Below are 19,951 nucleotides of genomic sequence, written 5' to 3' on the forward strand. Positions count from 1 at the left end.
GATCCGTCCCGTATATCAATTTGGGTTCACGATACATTTTGGCCCGCCTAGTTGTGCCCCAAACCAAGAACACAGGAAGGTGTTTTTTAAACATGACATTCAAAGCAGAATATGGCAGATTTGCCGACTCTGAGACTCCGAAAGTCCCCCAGAAGGAACTCTTGATGACTTTTGTAGGGCTTCATGTCAACAAAAATAAGACAAAAAGCAACACATTTACAACAAGATGACAAATGTCTGAGAAAGCCCCAAAAACGAGGAAAAAAGCTACCACAATGTTAAAGAACGTGACATGCAGTAACAAAAGCACGTCAATAACCTCTCCATGTCTGGCCCTTGGAGTGATTCTCTTTCTCCAGTGTGGCCCTCTGGGAAAATGAGTTTGACCCCCCTGGTGTACAAGGACACGTTTTTGTCGTTTGGTTCGTGTTGGTGAGGAGGATTTTTAAAGTAACGTATTTAAATGGGAAGCATGTTTCATGATCACAGCACGACTACGGTAGCGAGTAGTATGAAAGCCCGAAAATCCACCCTAACCCCCTAACCCCCCTAACCCTAACCCACTAACCCCCTAACCCCCCTAGCCCTGACCCCCTAACCCTAACCCACTAACCCCCTAACCCCCTAACCCCTAACCCCACCTAACCCCCTAACCCACTAACCCACTATCCTTTAACCTAACCCCCTAGTCCCCTAACCCCACTAAACCCCCTAACCCCTAACCCTAACCCACTCAACCCCCTAACCCACTAACCCCCTAACCCCCACTAACCCCCTAACCCCCTAACTCACTAACCCCCTAACCCCCCTAACCCCTAACCCACTAGCCCCCAACCCACTAACCCTAACTAACCTAACCCACTAACCCCTAACCCCATAACCCCCTAACCCTAACCCCCTAATCTCCCTAACCCCTAACCCCCCTAACCCCCTAACCTCCCTAACCCCTAACTCCCTATATATATATACGTATATATATATATATATATATAATTTGGATGATTCCATACATCATGCTTCGCAAGTACAACAAAAGATAGGATCTCTACTTTCATTGACTTTCATTCGTTTTATAAGAAATTAGCATTTGAAAAAAGTGTTGAACTAGACTGAATGTTGACATTTACACTTCTGTAATTATCTTTCATTTAATATGAGTCTGAATAATTCATAATTTCTGCTTTTTTAACTCAAGAATTAGGTATAATTTCCTATAAATGGTAATCCTGTATAAAAGGTTTATTGACCATGGATTCCAAAAATGAGTGTAAAACTGGTAATAAGTTGATGTTAATAAGTGGGCTCTGACTTCATGTCTGTTGCTAGGGAAACTTAGACTCTGTTTTTGAATCCACAGCTGTGTTGTAACCTTTATGCTGGACTCAGTAAACGTTGCTTAACTGAACTCTTCGTCTCAGATTGATCCTTGTGTTTTGGTACTTAAGTCCGATATAAAGAAGCAACACATTCTCACTCTCATCTTGTAAAATACGGAAGCTTGGTCAGGTGTCTTTGTCGTTGTTATTGACTCTAAAAGTCTCCTTTAGCGTCATATAACACGCTTTATCTAAACGTGCTTGGTCGGGACTATTGGCGTCCCTTTTGACGCAGTTATGTTTAGGAAAACCTCGTAGGTGGGCTTACGTTTCCATGACTCGCGGGAAGAACAGGAAGGTTAAAGTGCTCATAGTATGCTCATTGATGATTCACACATGCTCAGTAGCTAGGTAAGGACTACGTGCTCAGTAGCTAGGTAAGGACTACACGCTCAGTAGCTAGGTAAGGACTACACGCCCAGTAGCTAGGTAAGGACTACACGCCCAGTAGCTAGGTAAGGACTACATCAGCTAGCTAGGTAAGGACTACACGCCCAGTAGCTAGGTAAGGACTAAATGCTCAGTAGCTAGGTAAGGACTACACGCTCAGTAGCTAGGTAAGGACTACACGCTCAGTAGCTAGGTAAGGACTACGCGCTCAGTAGCTAGGTAAGGACTACGCGCTCAGTAGCTAGGTAAGGACTACGTGCTCAGTAGCTAGGTAAGGACTACGTGCTCAGTAGCTAGGTAAGGACTACACGCTCAGTAGCTAGGTAAGGACTACGCGCTCAGTAGCTAGGTAAGGACTACACGCTCAGTAGCTAGGTAAGGACTACATGAGCTAGCTAGCTGTTTCTCCAACTTCAGTAGAACAAGGCAGGATTAGCTGGGAGACTTCTTCTAAACGAGGGAACACTTCCACCTTTGTGTTGAATACCTGCAGAACAGGGACATGGAAGTAGTTCTTTTGGAGATTAGGGTGAACTAGTGTGTGTTGTAGCAGCATGCTAACGGTTAGCCCCCTAGTACCGGGTTGTCATACTTCTGCTTTTATTTTGGTGAAAGTAACTCAAAATTAATGCAAAAGTAGTGTAAAGCAGTACAATTCAGAGACAGTAATATTGTAATATAACTAATTACTCTCAAATGACAGTAACTAGTAATCTATAATGTATTACATTTTGGAAGTAACTTGCCAAATACTGTCACTGTGGTGCTGAGAGTAAGAAATACGTGGAGTACATATGAATTACAGTGCTTTACTTTTTCATAGCGATATGTACAAACGGATTAGCCTGGCTCCGCCCTCCTACGTACTTCCGCTCAATTTTCATTTCCCTTCAGCACGGATTTGCAGTATATTCTTGGGTTTTCTCCGATCAAATATTTGGGGGTCCAATCAGCGAACAGAGGGAGGGGCTGAGAACGATGACGTTGAGGTCGTACGCTAGTTTGAGTTGTAGTTCTGTAATGGCGGCGGAGAAAGATGGGAGCGAAGCCATTCGGTCCGTTGTGGCAACGCTGCCGAATATCCAGAAGTTAAAGCCCGAGCAAGAACAGTCTTTGCTGAGTCGTGTTGGGGGCCGTGATGTTGTGGCCCTCCTCCCCACGGGGTTCGGGAACAGTTTGATTTTCCAGCTCGCTCCGTTAGTGGTGAAGGAGTTGGCTAAGGCTAACGCTAGCGATGCTAAGCCGACGTCACGACCAAACATTAGCGATTGGTTATGGCAGATCCAGAGTGGCTCCGGGCAGATCCAATAGTTTTAAACTTCAACAGAGGACCCGCCTTCAAGGAAGTTAACACTTGTCAATGGAGAGAGGCCAGACTCTCTGTACTAATGAAATGTACCAGAGTCTGGTAGGACCATGCTAATGGACCAGAGTCTGGTAGGACCAGGCTAATGGACCAGAGTCTCGTAGGACCAGGCTAGTGGACTAGAGTCTGGTAGGACCAGGGTACAGTACCAGAATCTGGTGGGACCAGGCTGGTGGACCAGAGTCTGGTAGGACCAGGCTAATGGACCAGAGTCTCGTAGGACCAGGCTAGTGGACTAGAGTCTGGTAGGACCAGGGTACAGTACCAGAATCTGGTGGGACCAGCCTACGAATGGATCATGAGAACAGCCTGAATCTTTGCACATTTATTTAGATTTTTAACAGATTCATGATGCATCGTTACATCCCTAATCTGCATGCAAGTATTGGAGTGTGTGTTGGCTTCATAAATGTGTTGTTCAACACCATACACACACTTTCAGTACAAATATAACCCCACACACTGCAGTGCAGACATGTATTATAATCAGGGAGGCATTGTTACTATGTGAAACAGAAGCCAGTGTGAAATCACAGCCAGCTCCGATGCCAAGAGGAGAACCTCTCTCTTCCCGCTCTATGTTTCCTTCATTCTTTCTTTCCCATCCGATTGCACTTTGCGTCTTTCCATCCCTCTCTCTTCACTCTTCCCTCTCTCTCGCTCTCTATCTCTCTCTCTCTGCCTGGCTAAACTAATAAGGGTGTGATTAATGGTCTGCTAATTGCTGTAATCTCAGTTAATTAGAGTGGAGATTCTTCAGTGCTGGAGTGCTCAGGGAGAGATGCACGTTGCTCTGATCTGGAGGTACCGAGCTGGCAGCACTCCACCGAGACAGAAAAAGACACGTACTGAATAGTGTAGTACAGTTACAGTCAGCAATGTAGGAGCTACATACTGTATGTTGTTTATGGTCTCATTTATATTATTTATTGATTATTATGTTGTGTACTTATATTGTAGGTGGTGGGTGTGTTCATCGTGGTTTGGCAGAAGTGATAATATATTAGTTTGCTTCACCTGTTGTTGTTTTTTTGGGCTTCGACAGAGAGGGGGAGGGGGGAGCCTGGGATCGAATACTTTCTGTTGACCGCCGCACTAACGCACTTATTTCAACTTACAAAGTAACTTTACATTTGGTTTGAGTTTGAGTTTAGTTTATTTATGAAAGGGGACAACGCAAATTAATAAAACACATGATTTCCCATGGGTTAAAAAAGCCAGAATTAGCCAAAAGGCTATTTTTCATCTGTAGTCCCCTGCCTTCAATGTTAAAAAAAAAAAAAAGCCTTTTTAAAATACAAAGAAACACAAAGACAACACAAGCAAAACAAAACTTAGCACAAAGCATCACAGAAACAGAAAATAACAAAACTGGTAACTGCAGTAGTTGTATTTTACGTGTGGAGAATAAATCATTGCAGTACAATCTGGAGCGTCACGGTGTGTTGATGCATCTCTCAGTGTTCAGTCCCTCGCAGCAGCACGTTGTTGGACTGCTTACAGACGCAACAGAGGGGACACAGAAATCCTTGACCTTTTCTAGCTGGTATACAGCGTATACCTGCGTATCACGTAGACTACACCACTGGTTCTGATGTTCACGTTGATTTTACATTCATTCCACCTACGTGCTGCCCAAAACAGCGTGGGTGCTGCACCGAAAACCTTATAATGTCAAGGAAAGCCCTGGATGTAACCCTTTGTGTAGTTAGAAATCTCATTTCTAAATATATTTGTAAAACCCCAAAGAATGCACAATTAAAACAAGAAGATGACAAACAAAGAAAGAAAGGAAACAACAAGAAAATAGAGCTGTTCTAGACTGAAGAAAGTCCACTAACTGTGTGCGTGGCGTGGCGTGAGCGTGGCGTGAGTGTGGCGCGAGCGTGGCGTGGCGTGAGCGTGGCGTAGCGTGAGCGTGGCGTGAGCGTGGCGCGAGCGTGGCGTGAGCGTGGCGTGGGCGTGGCGTGAGCGTGGCGTGGCGTGAGCGTGGCGTGAGCGTGGCGTGAGCGTGGCGTGAGTGTGGCGCGAGCGTGGCGTGGCGTGAGCGTGGCGTGAGCGTGGCGTGGCGTGAGCGTGGCGCGAGCGTGGCGCGAGCGTGGCGTGAGTGTGGCGTGGCGTGAGCGTGGCGTGAGCGTGGCATGGCGTGAGCGTGGCGTGACGTGATGGCGTGGCGTGGCGTGAGCGTGAGTGTGGCATGGCGTGGCATGGCGTGAGTGTGGCATGGCGTGGCATGGCGTGAGCGTGGCGTGAGCGTGGCGTGAGCGTGGCGTTTCTGTTGCATGTCAGCTGCGTGTCAGCTGCGTGTCAGCTGCGTGTCAGCTGCGTGGCGTTTTCTATGTCTTTAACACCAGAAAGGTGTCTGACTGCTGCTGCTGCTGCTGCTAGTCTTGTCTGGACACATGGATGTTTCCCATAAACATAAACATAAATATATTCTGATCTGATTACAGCAAAGACAACGTCAGCAGTATTGACGGTGAAATAGACTCCAGAATATTTCCTTCTGTGTTGACAGGTGCAGTATTAATCTGTCTGAATATCTTTCACTTGGTGTGAAATATGTTTGGTGGTGTACTGGAACAAGGAGATCCAGAACAGCGAGATGACGTCATGTTGACGTCAGCCAGCTTGGCTGCGGCTACAGTAAAACATGCATTATACTTCCTCACCTTACTTCCTGCTTTGCTCTTGTCATAGCTGTCCGATGTGAGTCAAGATGCTCAGATTTAAACGGTTTACGGCATAACGTGTCTTACTGAAATTTGTGAAATCCATAAAATAATAAACATTTCTCTTTACATACAATAACAGAAAATGGAAATCATTTCAAAAACGTTTTAGCTATATATGATTGATTGCTAATGTTAGCTCATAGACTGCGTTAGCATCTTGGAGGCTACATGTCTCAAAGTGACGCATGCATCACATCGGCACTCACATCGGGCGGTGACAATAACTACTACGGCCACTAGGGGGCGCTGCCACTATAAACATCAACAGGGTGCGATATGCCGAGGGGGGGGGGATGCGTGGGATTTCCTCCTTTCTGGTCTATATAATCCCTGCCTCTGCTGAATTATTTTTATCCCCAGTGGGGACAAAACGTATCCCCCACCCCTCAAAGTGATCAATGCTACTTCACCGATGGACCTTTTTCACAGCAGACATGTTGACCTGTCATAGTAGGAAAAGCACAGCTGATATTAATAACCTTAACGATGGCTCAGTTCCATCAAGTGTCCCAGTAAGATATGTCAGTGAGTCAGCATGAACAACACCAGGACCTCTGCTAAGAGGAACGTAGCCATCATTAATGGTTATAACACACCTGTGCTGTTCCTACTCTGACATGTCAACATGTCTGCTGTGAAAAAGGTCTATAGACCATTATATACCTAAAATAGAAGTATTTTAAACTAAGTAAAGCGATGTAATGTGAACACAGCGAGCAGCAGTTGCTGGTTGTTGTTTAGCCTGTGAGCCGGGTACAGGCTCCACCAGATTTCAGGGCCGTGGATGGTAGTGGACAGTTAAGTTTAGGCACCAAAGTGGAAGTATTTTGTTTCGCCATGTGTGCACTCCGCTCTCTGGTTTGAAAGCGCTGTGTTTTACGTTGCCACCATGCTGTGTTATTTCATTCTGAGATTATTCTCCGTTGGATATTGAAGTTCATAGATTAGTGTTTTGGCATGGCCGGTCGAGTGGCTCCATATATCCATGGTGGTATTGGAAGGGGTAATGTGGCCCGGGAAAGGGAAGTTTGGGGTCCCCTGCTGGAGCTGCTACCCCCGCGACCCGACCCTGGATAAGCGGATGAAGATGGATGGATGGTATTGGAAGGGGGGTGTATTTCATGCATGATTCCCTTCCAGGTCGTAATAGCTGCTTGAACAAAAGACTTATGTGGACGTTTTAGGGGCAAGGACGGTCTCCTTCTTTAGCTCCAAAAACAATGACATCAGTTTGGTCTTTGTTTAATTTAGGAAGGTTCAGGCACATCCATCCATTTTGAAGCAGTCACGCACTGAGCTGTAATTTTCAACGTCACTTCCTGAATGCCTTTTTGCCACCCGCCTTGCCGTTGGATGCATAACTATGGTAACCTCCTGCCCACCTGAAGCTCTAGCATCAACATTTATTAAAAATTTCTGAAAAAGGAAAGCAACTAGACAGAAAGTCACAGGTAACAAAATCAGAGATTTTTTTTTTTTTTTTTGACGTTACAAAGCTGCCTTGGTGGCTGTCCGTTTGTCTGTTTTGAACGTTGTCGTTACTAAAGCATTGCATTGTGGGATATTTATGCCGGCGTAGTGTTCAGTGTTTGCATACTGTAATACTTCACCGGAAATAGTATCCAATTCACGTACTATTGGTTTCATACTAAGATTTAAACATACTAAAACATCGCAAACACTGTTTTAGCTACTAAATAGCATGTTAGTGTGGAATTTCAGACATGTGTGTGTGTGTGTGTGTGTGTGTGTGTGTGTGTGTGTGTGTGTGTGTGTGTGTGTGTGTGTGTGTGTGTTTCTGGGTGTGTTTTTAACTGAGAGGTGTGAAGACTGGAGCCTCAGCCCCGAGGACATACATCTACCCGGTGTCACACGCAAACACACACATAGATTCTCACTTGCACACACACACACAGACACACACACACACAGACACACACACACACCCACACACACACACACACACACACACACACACACACACACACAGTGCAGGGCAGACGTGGCCGTGTGGATGCACGTGCGGCCAGCGTCTCGCCTCCAACAGTGAGGTGGGCTCCAGGTAACCCAGAGTGACAGCTAAGCCTCTGCAGGGCGCTGTTCAGACGTGTGAGGAGCGGGACAGCTGCGCCACCTCCCAGATGTGGCAGAATTTGTCAAACACGCACCCGTAAAAACACACTGACACACATACCAGATGTGGCAGCAGGAGTCATAACACAGAAGTCCCCAGCTGTTCACATGTCAAAAAGAAAAGGACTAGTTTCTCTTGTCTAACGGCACTCGTCAAACTTCCCGGGGACCAGAGGAGAGGGGTTAAATCATACTGACAGCTGTAGTGCAATATTTACCTAGCGTGTAAAAAATGACAGGTGCATATGAATTTGTGTTTGTGCCAGAGATGGGGACTCGAGTTTGAGACATAGACTCGAGTCCCACTTCAAGTGCACACACAGTGACTTCAGACTTGACTTGAGACTCGAGATGTGTAATAATAGTAACGTTCCATTCATCAGAAGCTTTGACTTTAAAAACTTTATATCACAAGGCCCAAACAAAAGAAGTGTGAGCGTGGCGTGAGCGTGGCGTGAGCGTGGCGTGTCAGCTGCGTGTCAGCTGCGTGGCGTTTTCTATGTCTTTAACACCAGAAAGGTGTCTGACTGCTGCTGCTGCTGCTAGTCTCGTCTGGACACATGGATGTTTCCCATAAACATAAACATAAATATATTCTGATCTGATTACAGCAAAGACAACGTCAGCAGTACTGACGGTGAAATAGACTCCAGAATATTTCCTTCATATTGACAGGTGACATATTAGAAAATCAATAATTATTTATTTTTAAATGACATTTATATCTGCATTTATATCAAAACCTCGAGACTTTCAAACATCAACATGTCATTTATTAATATGTATTAGTGTCATAATAACATATAAACATCTTTTTATATTCTATGTTGTCTGGAAACGCTTCCAACACGCTGGCGTGTCGCATGAATAATAGGCGTCGGTCCTATTTCTAGCATTCACGTGTTTTCTCTTGAGCCTGAGACGTGCGTGTCACGCAGACAGTGTGCACGCTCTAACCTGTTACCATGGGAACCCAAAATACCACGGACACGCCACGCAGCTGACACGCCAACACGTTCTCACACCCATCTTGTAAAATATGGACGCTTGGTCAGGTGCCTTTTTCGTTCTTATTGACGCTAAAAGTCTCCTTTAGAGCTATAAGTAAACGTGCTTGGTCGGGACTATTGCCGTCCCTTTTGACGTAGTTATGTTAAGGAAAAGGTCGTGGGTGGGCGTACGGTTTTGTGACACGCGGGAGGAAAGAAAGTGACTATAGCAAGCATGACAAGTGGGACGTGAACCCTGTTCTCCCTGGTTTCCATCCATCCCCCCCCCAACCAACCTCCTTACATACTCCTCTCTAAATCCTCTCTAGCTGCTGCTCTCCCCGGTGCGTTACACAAACACGCTGAAAGACGCCTTTTTCGTCTCATCAGACGCTGACAGCCACTGTCCAAACGTCCTGATTTTACGAGTTCGGAGTGAGAACGGGTTGGACGTGCTCACGCCACACAGCCAGTGTGCAGGAGGCCTCAGTGTTGTCAGCGTTTCCTCACATGGTGTCCTTAATTTTTCTCAAGTTTTCTCTAAAACCAGTCCATCTTTAAGCCCCCTGAATATCTTTTCTTCTGCATTTTGTTAGTTGAAGTAGTTCGTTTGGTTGTGTGGGTGTAGAAAGGAACAGATTGTGCATGGCACGGCACAAACTTATGGCACCCCCCCTTCTCTCTCTTTCTGACGCCTCCACACACACCCCCACACACACATACTGGGACCTGGCATCAGCCGCTCCACTACCGGTTGGAGTCTAACTGCTTTACATTAGTACCACCGATGTTACGTAACGTGGCACGGAGCGAAATGTTAAAATTCAGCCTTGCAGGAGATGAGGAATGCCTAGTGGGATTTGGAAGTTTTAATATTGTTTGCTCACTCTTTCTGCTCCATGTTTTTTCTAATAAGTATTGTATTGATGTAAGAGCCAGTGAATGAAAAGGAAAAGGAAAGCTCCCCCTCTCAGGGCCCTCTGAAGCACCGTTACTGCAACAAAGCAGCAAGGTCGCCATCTTGTGTTCATTATGAGAACAACGACGAGCAACAACTGCGGTCACTCTGTAATCACACCGTGTTCCCTTCACGTCTTAATGTGTGACTGCTGCACGTTCACACTGTTCTTCTTTCTAGGGACTGTACACAAATTAGTAGAGGGTTAGAAGAGGGGAATTGTTTTAGAATTGATGTTTAGATTCAGCCTTCCTGTGGCCGGGTTGGCTCAGCGGGTGGAGCGGGCGCACATATACTGAGAGGTCTATGCCTCGACGCAGAGGTCCAGGGTTAGAATCCGACCTGTGATGATTTCCTGCATGTCTCTCTCTGTTCTCACCTAGCTGTCCTGTCCAAATTAAAGGTGGAAAAGCCCAAAAAATCATCTTTAAATTCAGCCTACCATTGTGAGATAAATAAAAGGGGATGGATTAGCTTTTTGTTAAAGTAAAACATAAGTTTCTGCCCATCAGTGGCGGGTCTGGGGGGGGCCAAGGGTGGCCGGTGCCCCCGTAACATTAACCCTTGTGTTGTCTGTTTTGCACATACAGTATACAGCATCATATATATATATATATATATAAAATTATACCTAATATTTGAGTTAAAAAAAACAGAAATTTGAACTATTTTTTGAGAAATAGCTAAGGTCTGAGTGATGTATATTGATGGATAATCACAGCCTGTTCGTGTACGGAACCATCCGTGTTATTTTTGGGCAAGTTGGTTGAAAGAATCTCATATTTATGATATAGAAACTTCGGAAAAACAACAGGAGGGTTAAAACCTCGACCCCCTCTGCCCCCCTAACTCTGCCCCCCTAACTCTGCCCCCTAACTCTGCTAACTCTGCCACCTCTAATCTGCTCAACTCAAGCTCCCCCTGACTCTGCCCCCCTAACTCTGTCCCCTAACTCTGCTCCACCCTAACTCTTCCCCCTAACTCTGCCCACTAACTCTGCCCCCCCCTGACTCTGCTAACTCTGCCACCCCTAACTCTGCTCCCTGACTCTGCCCCCTCAACTCTGCCCCTAACTCTGCCCCTCTAACTCTGTCCCCTGACTCTGGCTCCCCTAACTCTGCCCCCTAACTCTGCTCCCTAACTCTGCCCCTCCCAACTCTGCCCCAACTCTGCCCTCTGACTCTGCCCCCTAAGCTCTTCCTAACTCTGCCCCCCAGCTCTGCCCCTTCTTAACTCTGCCCCCTAACTCTGCACCCTGGCTCTGCCCCCCAGCTCTTCCCTAACTCCCCTGCACCCTAGCTCATGCTGCCCTAACTCTGCTCCCTAACTCTTCCCCTAACTCTGCCCCTTAACTCTGCCCCCCTAGCTCTGCCCCCCAGCTCTGCCCCCCTAACTCTGCTACCCCTAGCTCTGTCCCTAACTCTGCTCCCCCTAACTCCTTCCCCCTAACTCTGCCCCCCTAACTCTGCTAACTCTGCCCCCCTAACTCTGGCTCCCCTAACTCTGCACTAACTCTGCCCCCCAGCTCTGCCCCCTTAACTCTGCTCCCCCTAACTACTGCTCTTCGCTAACTCTGCCCTTTCTACGCTCTCCCCTGGCTCTGTCCCCTAACGTACTGCTCCCTTTAACTCTGCCTCCAGCTCTGCACAACTCTGTACTGCCTCATGCTAACTACTGACTCTGGCTCTCTACTGTGCTCTTGCTCTGTCCTAACTCTGTCCCTAACTCTTCCCTAGCTCTGCCCCCCCTAATACCTTTGGCTCTGCCCCCTAATACTCTGTCAACTCTGCCACCCCTTAGCTCTGCTCCCCCCTAACTCTGCCCCTAGCTCTGCCCCTTAACTCTGCTCTAGCTCTGCCCCCTTAACTCTGCTCCCCTTAACTCTGCTTTCAGCTCTGCCCCCTTAACTCTGCTCTCCCTAACTCTGCCCCCTAGCTCTGCCACCCTAACTCTGCCCCCTAACTCTGCCCCCCTAACTCTTCCCCCCAAACTCTGCCCCCCAACTCTGCCCTCCCCCCAAGAGTGGCCCCCTAAGAGTGGATATTATTCATGTGCAGTGAGCGATAAATGTAGAATAACGCTGAATGAGTATTCTTGTATCGTTATTCTTTTGTAGAACGAAGCCTACGGACGGTTGGTGGTATGTATGTAACACTTGTGATTAATATATTTGTTACCCCTAAAATCCCATGTGGCCCCCGCCTGGCCTCTCCCTTTCAAATGGTCTACCGCCCATCTTCACGCCCATCAGTGTTGGTACAGTCCGTTATTCCTTCAGATATTTTTGGCAGTGTTACGTGGACATGCTTTGAGCAAGCGTATTCAAGTTTATGTTCTATTTTTATAACCTATACTGTACATATAGCTGTACAAGCAGGAATAATCCCAGCTGGCAGACTCCCTGAGCCAAAAGAAATCTGTTAAAGGGATACTTCACCAATTAGCATTAAGCTTTGTGTCAGTAGAAACCCAGTAGTATTTTCTAATGGCCGTGCTTCCCTCCCTCATGTCCCCCTGAGACTGACATGTTTTGCGTCGTCCGAGGCATTTTTGTCCAGAGGCTATGGACTACAACCAGCTAGTTCAGCATGTTTTCAACCCGCCCATAGGGGGTGGCACTGTCACTACCGATGTGACTCCAGTGTCAGCCATCTTGAAGCTAAGCTAACAGGCTCTCTCTCTTCAGCAGCACATTACATTGGTACAGACCGGAGAATACGCAGGAAACTTTATTACAGACGGAATACTGGACACACTACGCGAGCTTCGCCTGCAACGGAGACCAGCACCTCAACCTGCAGGGTCGCTCGATGCCGCTAGCCGGGTAAAGCTGCAGACACACCCACCAGACGGCCGTTACACACCGACCAGACGGCCGTTACACACCCACCAGGCGAGCCGTTACACACCCACCAGATGCCCGTTACACACCGACCAGACGGCCGTTACGCACCCACCAGGCGGCCGTTACGCACCCACCAGACGCCCGTTACGCACCGACCAGACGCCCGTTACGCACCCACCAGACGGCCGTTACGCACCACCAGGCGCCCGTTACGCACCCGACCAGGCGGCCGTTACGCACCGACCAGGCGGCCGTCACGCACCACCAGGCGGCCATCACGCACCCACCAGGCGGCCGTCACACACCCACCAGGCGGCCGTTACACACCACCAGGCGGCGTTACACACCCACCAGACGCCCGTTACGCACCGACCAGGCGGCCGTCACGCACCCACCAGACGGCCGTTACACACCGACCAGGCGGCCGTTACACCCCACCAGACGGCCGTTACGCACCACCAGACGCCCGTTACGCGCACCGACCAGGCGGCCGTTACGCACCGACCAGACGGCCGTCACGCACCCACCAGGCGGCCGTTACACACCAGCAGACGGCCGTCACGCACCCACCAGAGCGGCGTCTACGCACCAGCCAGACGGCCGTTCCGCACCCAGCAGACGGCCGTCCTACGCGCCACCAGGCGGCCGTTACACACCCACCCAGGCGCCCGTTACGCACGCCCAGGCGGCCCGTTACGCACCAGCAGACGGCCGTTACGCACCCACCAGACGGCCGTCTACGCACCCACCAGGCGGCGTCTACGCACCCTGACCGACGCCCGTTACACACCCACCAGGCGGCCGTCACGCACCCGACCAGAGCGGCCGTTACGCACCGACCAGACGGCCGTTACACACCGACCAGACGGCCGTTACGCACCCACCAGGCGGCCGTTACGCACCCACCAGACGGCCGTTACGCTGCACCAGACGGCCGTTACGCACCCACCAGGCGACCCGTTCACGCACCGACCAGGCGGCCGTTACGCACCGACCAGGCGGCCGTCACGCACCCACGCAGGCGGCCGTTACGCACCACCAGACGGCCGTTACGCACCACCAGACGGCGTTCACACCCACCAGGCGGCCGTTACGCACCCGACCAGGCGGCCGTTACGCACCAGACCAGGCGGCCGTTACGCACCGACCAGGCGGCCGTTACGCACCGACCAGACGGCCGTTACGCACCCACCAGGCGGCCGTCACACACCCGACCAGGCGGCCGTCACACCCACCAGAGCGGCCGTTACACCCCGACCAGGCGGCCGTTACACACCACCAGACGGCCGTCACACACCAGACGGCCGTTACGCACAGCCAGGCGGCCGTTCGCACCCGACCAGACGGCCGTTACGCGCCCGACCAGGCGGCCGTTACGCACCGACCAGGCGGCGTTACGCACCCGACCAGACGGCCGTCACGCACCCACCAGGCGGCCGTTACACACCCGACCAGACGGCCGCTCACGCACCACCAGACGGCCGTTACACCCGACCAGGCGGCCGTTACACCACCAGACGGCCGTCACACACCACCAGACGGCCGTTACGCACCAACCAGGCGGCCGTTACACCCGACCAGGCGGCCGTTACACACCAGCCAGGCGGCGTTACACACCAACCAGGCGGCCGTTACACCAGCCAGGCGGCCGTTACACACCAGCCAGGCGGCCGTTACACACCGACCAGACGCCGACCGTCAGCAGTAAAGCCAGTGTGACTGATCAGTCTCCCGAGTCGGTCCAAAAAGTTCCTCAGAACACCCGAAGAGACGAGGCGTATACGTCTCCATAACAGCAGGCGGCGCTCATCTGGATTATCGCCCCAAAAAATGAAAACCGGCAGCTGATTGGGACGAACGCGTCACGTGGGTCTGGCTGCTCCCCGACCATCATGGCGTCTCGTTCAGAATACGATCTCATATTGTCCTAAAATAGTTCACCGTAACGTGTTTCTGGAAACATCTGAAGAGAGAAACAGGCCGTGCAGCTGCTGAATCTGTCTTCATTTCAGATCAACAAAGGTCAGTTTATCAGATTAATGTCAGATGTTGAGAGACTCTAGTCACGCTCATCCTGCTCCCCGTTTCCTGGTCAGCTCTCCACCAATCAGATGGGTCATTGAGTCTGACTGCCAGCAGTGCCCGCCCCCCGATTATACATGTCAAATCAGCCCAAATGAAGGCCGACGGCCCCTCGGACGGACGACGGCACGAACACACCGACCAGACTGGAGTCACGACCTCCCAGACTGTCAGACGGCTGATTATCAGCTCGGTGTGTCAGCGCCATACGGGGACATCGAAAGCGGTGTGCGAGAAAACGGAAACACCGAACGAGGGCAGGAGTTCGAGCTAGGTGGAAAGCTAACGCTAAACAACAATCTTCAAGTAGTTAGGACACACAATAATTGGTGAAACTAGCGCGTGAACTGCCCAGCTCTGTGTTTTAGTGTGTATTCCTTCCTCTCCTGCACGGACATTGTTTCCTTTTTTAATCTATTGTGCGTCCTTATATCTTCTTGCAAATGAACTAAAATAAACGAAATGTATCATTATATATACGGTGTAAAAAAACACCATAAACCCAAACACTTCTTCCGCTGAAACAAAATGATTAAACTGAAGTTAAATAGCGTCTTTATTAGTTTGATTAATGGCTGTTTTTACCTGCAGTAAAGTGCTAATTAGTCTCCTCCTGAGATAATGAAATATGTCGAGCCTTGGTAAGTTCAAACATTACTCACAGGGCCCGAGGGAGCTTAATAATTACTGTAATTGACTAAAGACGGCAGCCGAATGATTTGTTTTGCCAAGTGTTTTCTATTGTTTAATATAAAGGCAGCATTTCCATAACTCTCCTCATTTAAGGGAGAGCAGAGGAACAACACAGACTTAATACATTAATACAGTCATGTGATTAGCATTTTACTCTTACACTGATGAAGACGAGACAAAACAAGAATGTGTGTGTGTGTGTGTGTGTGTGTGTGTGTGTGTGTGTGTGTGTGTGTGTGTGTGTTCTCACCAAATCTGCGTCCTCAGTAGACTGTCCTTCCCCGAAAAAAGCGTACAAAATGTACAGAGGATAGCTACATCTATCTCAAATGATGACTCCCATCCTCTGTGATGTCAGAGAATATTTCTTTAAATGTTATTTCTCTCTCTCTCGCTCTCCTATATGTCCTAATCGGTGGAACCTTGGGTATATGTATTTGTATTACACTATGAGTACTTGTGTCAGTTGTAGGTGCGTAGTTGTGTGACGTCACACTCTTGCTGCAGAACAACTCTACCTACAGGTAGACATAAAGTAACCTGAAACGCTCCCGTATGTGGTTCTGTTCAAGCAGCAATTACGACCTATGTTCGTATGAAATCCTAAACCAGGGGTTTTCAAACTTTTTGTGTGTGTGGACAACACGTTCTCACACTCATCTGGTAAAATATGGACGCATGGTCAGGTGCCTTTGTCGTTCTTATTGACGCTAAAAGTCTCCTTTAGCGCTATAAGTAAACGTGCTTGGTCGGGACTATTGACGTCCCTTTAGAGCTATAAGTAAACGTGCTTGGTCGGGACTATTGACGTCCCTTTAGAGCTATAAGTAAACGAGCTTGGTCGGGACTATTGACGTCCCTTTAGCGCTATAAGTAAACGTGCTTGGTCGGGACTATTGACGTCCCTTTAGAGCTATAAGTAAACGTGCTTGGTCGGGACTATTGCCGTCTCTTTAGCGTTATAAGTAAACGTGCTTGGTCGGGACTATTGTTGTCCCTTTAGAGCTATAAGTAAACGTGCTTGGTCGGGACTATTGTCGTCCCTTTAGCGTTATAAGTAAACGTGCTTGGTCGGGACTATTGTCGTCCCTTTAGCGCTATAAGTAAACGAGCTTGGTCGGGACTATTGACGTCCCTTTAGCGCTATAAGTAAACGTGCTTGGTCGGGACTATTGTCGTCCCTTTAGAGCTATAAGTAAACGTGCTTGGTCGGGACTATTGTCGTCCCTTTAGCGCTATAAGTAAACGTGCTTGGTCGGGACTATTGACGTCCCTTTAGCGCTATAAGTAAAGCGTGCTTGGTCGGGACTATTGACGTCCCCTTTAGCGCTATAAGTAAACGAGCTTGGTCGGGACTATTGACGTCCCCTTTAGAGCTATAAGTAACACGCGCTTGGTCGGGACTATTGACGTCCCCTTTAGCGCTATAAGTAAACGCGCTTGGTTGGGACTATTGACGTCCCTTTAGCGCTATAAGTAAACGTGCTTGGTCGGGACTATTGCCGTCCCTTTAGAGCTATAAGTAAACGTGCTTGGTCGGGACTATTGTCGTTCCTTTAGCGCTATAAGTAAACGTGCTTGGTCGGGACTATTGACGTCCCTTTAGAGCTATAAGTAAACGTGCTTGGTCGGGACTATTGCCGTCCCTTTTGACGCAGTTATGTTAAGTAAAGGGTCGTGGGTGGGCGTACGGTTCTGTGACACGCAGGAGGAAAGTAAAAAGCGACTATAGCAAACGTGACAAGCAGGACGTGAACCCCGCTCTCCTGGTGAAAGTCCTGTGTTTGACCCATCCATGTGATGTGGGGGGGTATGGTGAAGGGTATGTGATGATGTGGGGGTATGGTGAAGGGTATGTGATGATGTGGGGGTATGGTGAAGGGTATGTGATGATGTGGGGGTATGGTGAAGGGGATGTGATGATGGGGGGGTATGGTGAAGGGTATGTGATGATGTGGGGTATGGTGAAGGGTATGTGATGATGGGGGGGCCAAGGGATCTTTATCAGGATCATAGTATCCTGGATCCATGAAATAACTGGCCTTTCAAAATAAAAGTCTGCCTGCCTCTATGGGAATCTAACATGGGGGTGGACTGACTTGATGGGGGGGTATGGTGAAGGGTATGTGATGATGTGGGGGTATGGTGAAGGGTATGTGATGATGGGGGTATGGTGAAGGGTATGTGATGATGTGGGGGTATGGTGAAGGGTATGTGATGATGGGGGGGTATGGTGATGGGGGCTGTACTGACTTTAGTTGCCAGGGTTTAGACATTAATGGCTGTGTTGAGTTATTTTGAGGGGACGGCACATTTACTCTGTTATACCAGCTGTAACCTTCATACTTTACACTGGAGCAAAGACTCATTTCTTCAGTGTTGTCCCATTAAAAGATATAATGAAATATTTACTAAAATGTGAGGGGGGTACTCCCTTTTGTGAGATACTGTATTTACTCCAGCACCCAAGGGTATAATCAGGTTCATTAGAACAATGGGCTTATTTCCATAGCAATGGAGTATTACATCTATACAGTAGTAAGAACACTTGGATATAGTCCAAATTTCAAAACCTTTGGCGATTTTAGGGTTAGGGTTACGGCCAAGCGCCACTAGCCTATTTTAGTAATCACACAATAACTTGACAATTAAATTAAAACATTTTATCAATATACATATTCTTAACTTTTATGGGAATTTCCTGGTAAAATGAAGGTTAAAAAACTTTTATTTTATTTTGCTTTTCCACGGACCACCTGCAGTACCCTCACGGACCACTAGTGGTCCGCGGACCACAGGACTTTCACCCAGGAGAGTGGGGTTCATATCCCACTTGTCACGCTGGCTATAGTCCTTCTTTCTTTCCTCCCGCGTGTCACAAAACCGTACACCCACCCACGACCCTTTCCTTAACATAACTGCGCTAAAGGGACGGCAATAGTCCAGACCTAGCACGTTTACTTATAGCGCTAAAGGGACGTCAATAGTCCCGACCAAGCACGTTTACTTATAGCGCTAAAGGGACGTCAATAGTCCAGACCAAGCACGTTTACTTATAGCGCTAAAGGGACGCCAATAGTCCAGACCAAGCACGTTTACTTATAGCGCTAAAGGGACGTCAATAGTCCAGACCAAGCACGTTTACTTATAGCGCTAAAGGGACGTCAATAGTCCAGACCAAGCACGTTTACTTATAGCGCTAAAGGGACGCCAATAGTCCCGACTAAGCACCTTTACTTATAGCGCTAAAGGGACGGCAATAGTCCCGACCAAGCACGTTTACTTATAGCGCTAAAGGGACGGCAATAGTCCCGACCAAGCACCTTTACTTATAGCTCTAAAGGGGACGGCAATAGTCCCGACCAAGCACCTTTACTTATAGCGCTAAAGGGGACGACAATAGTCCCGACTCAAGCACCTTACTTATAGCGCTAAAGGGACGGCAATAGTCCCGACCAAGCACGTTTACTTATAGCGCTAAAGGGGCGACAATAGTCCAGACCAAGCACGTTTACTTATAGCGCTAAAGGGACGTCAATAGTCCCGACCAAGCACGTTTACTTATAGCGCTAAAGGGACGACAATAGTCCTGACCAAGCGCGTTAACTTATAGCCAAGGAGGAAACAGAGGATTAAAGGTCCCATGACATGGTGCTCTTTGGATGCTTTTTTGTAGTGGTCCCCTAATACTGTATCTGAAGTCTCTTATATATAGACCTTAGTGGTCCCCTAATACTGTATCTGAAGTCTCTTATATATAGACCTTAGTGGTCCCCTAATACTGTATCTGAAGTCTCTTTATATAGACCTTAGTGGTCCCCTAATACTGTATCTGAAGTCTCTTTTATATAGACCTTAGTGGTCCCCTAATACTGTATCTGAAGTCTCTTTTATATAGACCTTAGTGGTCCCCCTAATACTGTATCTGAAGTCTCTTTTATATAGACCTTAGTGGTCCCCTAATACTGTATCTGAAGTCTCTTTTATATAGACCTTAGTGGTCCCCTAATACTGTATCTGAAGTCTCTTTTATATAGACCTTAGTGGTCCCCTAATACTGTATCTGAAGTCTCTTTTATATAGGCCTTAGTGGTAACCTTTCCCCTTATGATGTCATAAAGGGAAGACTCCTGATTGGCCCATCTGAGCTTTCATTTTCTCAAAGGCAGAGCAGGATACCCAGGGCTCGGTTTACACCTATCACCATTTCTAGCCACTGGGGGACCATAGGCAGGCTGGGGGAACTCATATTAATGTTAAAAAACCTCATAAAGTGACATTTTCATGCCATGGGACCTTTAAAAAAACATGATGGACTCTTCAGAAGAGCTTCATCTATTAAATAAAAGAACACATAAGTTACTGTGTACCTTTCATAGTTTTC

Source organism: Sander vitreus, chromosome 15 (genome assembly GCF_031162955.1).
Source record: "Sander vitreus isolate 19-12246 chromosome 15, sanVit1, whole genome shotgun sequence".
In the NCBI taxonomy this organism is placed as follows: Eukaryota; Metazoa; Chordata; class Actinopteri; order Perciformes; family Percidae; genus Sander; species Sander vitreus.